Below are 8,150 nucleotides of genomic sequence, written 5' to 3'. Positions count from 1 at the left end.
GTTTGTGCATGCATTTGCCCACAGAGAGAGGCTTTTAAGCAGCACAAACGTGCTCCCATGTAGTCCTCAAAATCTCAACATGGATGACACCGTGTGCCGGGTGAATGCTGATTTGTTGACTGTGGCTGGAACAGGGAAGGGAGTGACAGCGGAGTTCATCGGCAATGGGAGACGCGTGAAAAAAATGTCAAAGATAAAAAATACAGCGTGAATCCCCCCCCACCACCCACACACTTCCACCCACAAAAACACACATGACGTGTGCAGTTCCATGAAGGAACTATTTCCCCCTGCGAAACTACACGGCTCACAGAGGTCACCCTCATATCAGGAAAATAGGATGTAAACTTTAATGACATCCCCCTGAGCTGAACTGTAACGTTTCCTTTGTGGTTGTGGTTCGATTGTTAAAAAAATTGTTCTAACTTCTCAGTATTTTTGAATTTATTTGATAAGGTTATGATCTCGGGATAGGGACGCTGCTGCTGGGTTTTTTGGCCCTTTTGGCGCTATGAGACAACTTTAATTCCATTATTTTCACGACACACCAAAACGATCAGGACAGATAAAGAGCACTGCAGCCCAGAAGAAAAACGTCTATATTTAACTTTGGGGTGAGCTGTGCCTTTAAGCTTAGCTGTCTCCCAACCACTGAGACTTTTCTATGCCTATAAATAGCACTAGTTTCGAAACAGGTTTTGGGACAATTTGTTTAGGTTATGTTAATTTACCCTGAGTTATTAAGTCACACACTTACAGGCAGGAGGAGTGTTAGCTGGGCAGAAACACAGATGCTAATGCTGCAAAAGAGCTTAAGTTTGCACTTTCCCCCTTAAATCTCACCTGTCTTGTGTCCTCTACAGACTTCTTCTTTTTTTTCTTTATCCTCACCTCTGTTACACGTTGCTCTTTCTTTCTTCCTCCCTTGCTGCTGTGCTCTTGGTGAGTCTAATTTGAGCTGTAACACGTCAGTTACATTCGACTTTAATTGCCCTAGTTATACTGTATGTGTCTTCGGCACGCATTTACACATCAAACACTCCGCGTAGATGTGCGTATGAACCGATGACTAATGCGATGGGGAGAGAGGAGATGAAAAGGGTGGTGTAGGGGGTGGGAGGCAGCGAGTCTCCAGAGTCATTTGACTGGGGTGACCCTAACGGCTGATTGGATAATTTCCCGTCCTCTGAGCCATCCCATGATGCTTAGAGGAAGGATAGTTCCCAAGGTTATGCATGACAGTACGCAGGAGAACATGCAGCTTGCAACTTAACTGCACACGTGCGCAAACACACACAAGCATAAACAAGTGAAGCGGAACGTTATCCCGCAGGCAAAGCCGAAGGGATTGTCACATTTCCATTTAAACTTCCACAGATATTTTACAGTAGCAAATCCGAGGTCATCGCCATCCACTGAGGACCAAGGTGAGACACAGAGGGCAGTGTGGCCCTTGGAGGCAAACTTCTGGAAGAAAGTATTTTTTGGTTTTATACAGTATTGTGCAAAAGTCCAGACTTTCTTGAAATTTTTTTAAAGTTATATTGAGTAATAGATCTCCAGGATTTTTTGAACCTTGGCTGCTTTTTCACCTGTTTTCATAAACATAACACAGTCTGATAGACATAAAATAATATTTTTACTAAACAAGGTGACTCCCAATGTCATGGTACTGGGTCTGTGACCCAGTGATGTGTGTATTTTAGTTCTATTTCGTTGTTTATTGTATTTTTTTCCTCCATGTTTCCTGTTTTATTTTGAAAGAGTCTTGAGTTTAGTTTAACTTCCCCTGTCCTGTCATTATGTTCATGTCAGTCAGCTGTTTCCCCATGCGCTCCCACTTGCTCTGATCACCTCCTGTGTGTATTTAAGTCCTCTGTTTTCTGTATGTTATTGTCAGGTCGTCTGTTATCCCCACCACCGTCGTAGTTTGTCATAGAATTTCATGTTTAACTCCTGATATCAGCCAAAATAAAGGCTCGCCTTTTGTTCACTTGCAACTCCACTCTTCAGCATCTATTTCTGGGTCCTGTTTCAAAAACACACCGGCGCACCCCGCCATGACACCCAAGGAGCTTAAAACTTGGCATATCTCAGCATGGTGTGCAGTGTGCCCTTAAGTAATCTGAAGTAACTGGACAAGTAGAAAACAAAAAAAGGTGGCAAGCCTAAAAAAATATCTACAGTAGATAAACAGTAGATGAACAGTAAGGTCTTTAAGAAATAAGGAAAATAAAATTAAAAAACACAGCAAAGATGTGACACAGGACTTGAGAAATGCAGTTTACTGAAGCCTCATCAGAAATGGTCTCAATGGAAGGGTGGCCAAATTACAACATACAATACTATCTGGAAAGTATCTGATTGGCAACAGCTACATTTTTCAAAATCAATACAACAACATAATGATCCCAAACACACTGCCAATGCACTAAAAGCATAACTGAATAGGAAAACAATTAGTCATAAATTGGCCTCCGCAGAGCCCGGACGCCAACATTACTGAAGCAGTGTGGGATCATCTTGACAGAGAATGGAACAAAAGGCAGCTGAGATCCAAAGAAGAGCTTTGAATGTCCTCTAAGAAGGCTCGAGAATTATTCCTGAAGATCATAAGAAACCCAAATGTTTAAATGAAACACTTCTTTTCTATTTTCCTAGCAAGATACAGAGAAATGACGGGGGTGGGGCTCAAGACTTTTGCACAATACCGTCCAAGGAACCAGCAATTTTAAAATTCTAGTACTCACGTATTCAATCTCATCTTCTTAACATTATGTGTTAAAGGGGAAAAAATACCAAATGCATCATAAAATTGGATTTTCTTTGTGTCAAACAGATGCTTTCAACAGCAGATAATAGCATACAGCCCCCACTGAAATTCCAGTAAGAATCTCTGCAGCAAGATAAGATCGAGATCAATATATGAATATAATGGGATAGATGTCTTTGTGTTCTTTAGAGCTAACTGTGCTTGAGGATTATATTGATAAATTCAAGCTCTGGTAATCTGTTTCCATGAGGATTATGGAGTACTGCGGGCATGGCAGCGGGCTTGATCAAATTGACACGAACATCTGGACACACCCTGGCAGGCTAATAGGGGCGCACACACACACACACACACACACACACACACCTCATTAACGTAAGTAGCTCTAACCCTCAAATAAATCATGATTCATTAGATTATGTCATGTCAGCTCGCACATGCTAACATGTTGTGCTGCTAAATCAAGGCTTGTTTCCTCTGACTGAATGAGCGGTTGAGCCATTCATGTGTCGTTATTCAAGTATTTCCCTGGCAGCCGTTTGAATGTATTAGCGCGTCTGTGTGTATGTGTATGGGAAGACAAGGTTGCGCGACTGCCCAGAAATGTGATTTTGGATTGAATGAAATTAGGGATGATAAAGGGGAGGGAGTCTGGATGAGAACCCAAGAGGCACTCAGTTGTCCAAATGTTGTGCCATCACGGGGGAATAAAACATCTGGCACTGCGCTGTGTTGACTTCACTGGCTGGTTTTACTCGTTCACTCTGTCAAACATAGAGTGAAGCAAAGTGTAACCCAGGCTGATTCGGGAGCCAGTGTGTCTCAGTGCAGGGGTAGCTCTATTGTAAATAATCCGCGTAACTGAAAGGCCAAACTATTGTGGCTTCATTTTATTCGAACAGCCAACTCAACTGATTTTGTGTGCTTCAAGAGCTTTTGTCTTGATGATTTAAACAGATAATAAATTGAAGGATGTCTTAATAAACTACAGACACATTAAAAATTTAGATGGAGACAATGAGAGCTCATGAATGGTTTCATGAGTATGTTTAATCAAGCCTCAGATAATCTAGGCTATGCAAAGAAGCACTCAAGTGTCGTGATAGCCCAATTCACTGCAACTTACCATAACAACAAGCTGTTGTTTGTGTGCAACAGGCACAAGGACCTTAAACTCTGAACATCTGCCAATCATCTGCCCATCATTGCTTACCTGTCTGAGGTGTGGGCTGATTCTTGTTTAGTTTAGTTTAGTGTAGTTTATTAACTCAGCTGAACATGACCAGATCGAGAGGGATACTTTGGCATGCAGACTAAAACACCCAGGGATCGTACAACCAGCCTTTCAATTGGTAGATGGCATCCTGTAGCTCCTGAGCTACAGCCACCCGACCGGGCAGTTTCGTCGAACCTCATGCTAAATCGAAACATTTTCAGCAAACAAATTCAGCAGACAGAGTTAACCAAAACCTAACCGTATACTTTAAGCCAAGATGAGGTCACCAGTGACCTGGCGGGTGTCAAGCAGATAACTTGAAAGGAAAAAATTGGGGGCTAAAGATGTCAGTAAAAATCTGTAATACCATCATGAATGTTAGGTAGAGCACAGGAAAGGATCAAATTCAACTTCACACTTAAAGTTGTCGCTGCAAACAATTTCTGAGTGTTATTTTTCTGATAAGAACCCTTCATAAAGTATTTCATGACAGTACATTCATGTTTACTGATGATTCACACTTTTCTCTGATACGATAAATAAGCAACTGTAACAACAACGTTTGAGTTGCGCGCTTCAAAACCTTTAAGTGCTTTATGACACAAGCGCTAGTTTTTCAAATAAGCTCGAGCTTTGCTGCAGAGCCTTTTTTAGAATTTCTAACTGAAGATTTATTTCTAGCATTTGTTGCTGAAGACTTGCTGACATTTTAGAAAAATATTACACAGCAGCGGGAGTTATAGAACACAGAATAAAGGGCACTTTCCAGAGTCTGCATACATTCATGTGGTAAATGGAGACCCCATAATTAATGCCATTAATAAACATTGTATTAGCAAATAAAACTTTGGAAAATCTAAAGGATGACAAACCTCCACCCCTCAGTTACACAAAGGCTGCGACAAACAGTTCACAGTTCCTGCAGAAGATGCTTTGTTGTAGATATTAATTCCTGATGTAAGGAAAGAACCTCAGTCCTTAAAGAGGAGCACATTATCTAGTAAGTGTTATTAAAGTTATTAGTTACAACTTACGAAGCCTTTACAGAGAGCATCTGGATACAAGTGATCCATTGTTTAATTTATGCAGCAACTTATAACATTTTTCCACATCTAACTTGTCATTCATGGAGAATCATCTGATTAATCTTAAATCATTAAATGTCAGCAGTGTTCGTGGCATCATCACTTGTGCGTGGCACTTTAGTTGTAGTTTTAACCTAAAGGCTGAAGGCCTTTCTCATCTCATCCTGCTGAGTGAAGCTTATTTTTGCTCTCGTAACATATTCAGATATCAAACGACTTCCTTCTATATCAAATAAAGCGCATAAAACATGACTTTTCTCTCTCTCTGCTCTGTCTCTCGCCCTCATCTTATCCAGGTGGAGCACCTGCTTTAGATAAAGAGAACATGCACGTCCGTGCACACCCACCGTCCCGCCTGCAGCTGCAGTGCAGGCCGAACGGCTGCGATTGGAGAGAGGAAACCCGCCCCTGTTTGATTGGACCAGAGCTGAGACTCAATATCAATATCACCTGCATAAGAGGAGGACTCTTGTGTTGCTGGGCTTGTTGAAAATGAGTATTTCTTCAGTTAACACAAGCAAAAAATAAATAGATATGTAACCCAGTGAGTTTACACGACTCAGTAATGCACTACAACATGTTATTGTAATTTTGATTCATCATTACTCTGTTAATCACAGAGTTGAGCTAAAGTAAATCAATAGTAAAGTATAAATAATATAAATATAAGAATAAAACCCCAAAGAGTATGTTTAACACCCCTACTGGTTAGGAAGGAACAAGCCCCGCCTTTCCCTGCTCTGTACCGTCACGCGCTCAGACACAGAGAGAGACGGAGGTGCACGAGACCATCGCTGATTTTCACCGCCAAGCTTGTTGCTGGAAAATAACTATTAACTTGATAAATTGAGCAAATATCCATACCGGAGATCTGCATTGACCTTGGAGAACTGGACCTGATTTGTTGTGAACATTTTGGACTTTGAAACCATCGCGGTGAGTCAGAAGCTGTTAAGCTAACCTTGAAGCTAAAAAGCTAACAAGGAGTTAACAGGGAATATAATGGCCCAATTTCAATGTTGTAGATCTGCACGGGTGCGGATGAAGCGGACAAGATCCTCTCTGAGAGTTGAACATTAGAAGTGTGCTGGTGAGTTAAACTGGGACTGGGCGAATCAGGATAATGGAAAAGCTAACTAGCCTGATGCTCGTAGCTGTACCTGTAGCTGACCACGTTTTCACTGTGGGAGAACACACGGGGTTTCTCACGGAGTTCAGCCACTCTGAGCACTCAGCTTGTGTGCTGATGATATTCTAATATTACTTGTTGAATAATAAATGCACTAAAATAAGATGATGGGATAAGTTAATTTTGATCTTAGAGGTCATGAATCTATTTTATTTTTTTGTTACATTTGATGCTCCAGCGGCACTGTATAGATGTCCCTGCATATTCTTATTGTGCCAGTGCCTTACCACATACTGTAAAACTACAGCCTGTGGGCTTTTGTACATTTTTTGGTAATTTTATTTTGTACATTGACTGTAATTAACATATTGCTTCATTGCTATGCAGTGCAAAGCAATGCTCCTGTAATTCAGTTAAAGGGGCAGTACTATAAAAAATGATCTACCATAGTTCATGGTTTATTTATGATTTCTGATAGAAATGTGCACCTTGATGATAGAATACGCTGATTGTGATTTAAAGATTGCATTCATGATTAAGATGCACTGTAGACTATAGTTAGAAATTAGAATTAATGTTTTGTGCTTGTTTTGTTATAGCACTTACATTATTTACATATGGCCATATATATATCATTAGAGTGTGAATTGAATTGGTAATAGCCCTGTTGTTTACAGGCTAGGTTTTTTTGTGGGATCGTGAGACCTGGATTTCTTCCTGACGAGGAAGATGGCGAGCCTTTCCCTTTGAACCGAACCACAGCCATTCTGAGTTGGCCCAGAAGGGCAGGTTGCTCTTCTCTCACGAACAATTGCAACAGTGCGGTAGGACAAAATCGCACCAATCACAGACTTTTGACCTTTTGGATTTGACTCGACTGAACACTGACTATTAAGCCGGCAAGACTGACATATCTGAGCTCAGATAAGATTCTGGTTGTTATTATTAATGCTGTCACTGTATTTTATTTTTATGTTTTCATTTCTGTTTATGAAGTGCTGTTAAATTGTTGCTAAATAGTTTAATATAATTCAAAGCAACTTTACCTGTGGCTCCAGTCATTCTTCTCTACGCAACTCACTTTATCCCTCCTACGAATCTAGCTATTGGCCCATTCTCTCCATCTTGCTTTAACTTCCCCTACCCTATCCTGTACTTGGCTACAGATACATAGATAAAAGATCAATAAAAAGACAAAACATGAAAGGAGGGGATAGAGATGTGTTATGAGGACAGGGCTACAGATCAGGAGTGAGGCTCAGATGAATGTGTAATGTAACAGCCACTTCTCTCTGTATCACTCTCACATACTAAACATTTTAGCAGAGGCTGGATGACATCCTGTCAACAGCTCATTGCTGATAATAACTCAGTCAGTACTTATGACATGATAACATCATTCATGGAAAAGCATAACAGAAGCAGAGAGATTTGAGCTCACTCGGTGAGATATTTAAAGGGCATGTTGGACATCCCATCTATTTAAATGAAAAAATGTGGTGACAGTTAAAGGGAGACATTCGGTAAGTACAGAGTACAGCGGACCACTGTTTAACCGATTGAGATCAGGACTTCCCTGGGAAACACGGTAGCAAATATCGCACACAGAGAGGTATGCACATATAAAAGCACAATAACTATTCACCCAATGCACATTAGGCAATACTGAGGTTACTGCTACTATTTTTCTCTGTACGAGATACACTCATCCACTCACACATATTCATTCGGTGTTTTATTGTTTCTTTCAAGTGTTCCTGACATGTTACTGCCACAGCGAGCACAGTAAGCTTTTCTAAATACAGATACTTTCATTTGGAAGAAAATTGTTTGGTTTCTCTGGGTCTCTAAGCCTGAAGCGTGAAATAATTTCCATAAATTTCTATTTTTTTTTATTTGTATTTGTTTTGAAAATTGAGTGTTTATTGAACCTCCTGGCAGATAAAA

General features: G+C 40.5%; 1 long non-coding RNA gene across 1 annotated transcript; it reads left to right on the top strand.

Annotated features, from left to right (window-relative positions):
- Positions 1 to 5,612: 5,612 nt before the first annotated feature.
- Positions 5,613 to 7,248, top strand: LOC102077297 (uncharacterized). Its single transcript, XR_003222166.1, has 3 exons — positions 5,613 to 6,010; positions 6,100 to 6,164; positions 6,881 to 7,248. It is a non-coding gene; the product is annotated as an uncharacterized LOC102077297 (long non-coding RNA).
- Positions 7,249 to 8,150: the final 902 nt, after the last annotated feature.

This window comes from Oreochromis niloticus, linkage group LG11 (assembly GCF_001858045.2).
Source record: "Oreochromis niloticus isolate F11D_XX linkage group LG11, O_niloticus_UMD_NMBU, whole genome shotgun sequence".
In the NCBI taxonomy this organism is placed as follows: domain Eukaryota; kingdom Metazoa; phylum Chordata; class Actinopteri; order Cichliformes; family Cichlidae; genus Oreochromis; species Oreochromis niloticus.
This window is presented reverse-complemented; position numbering and strand designations above follow the sequence as displayed.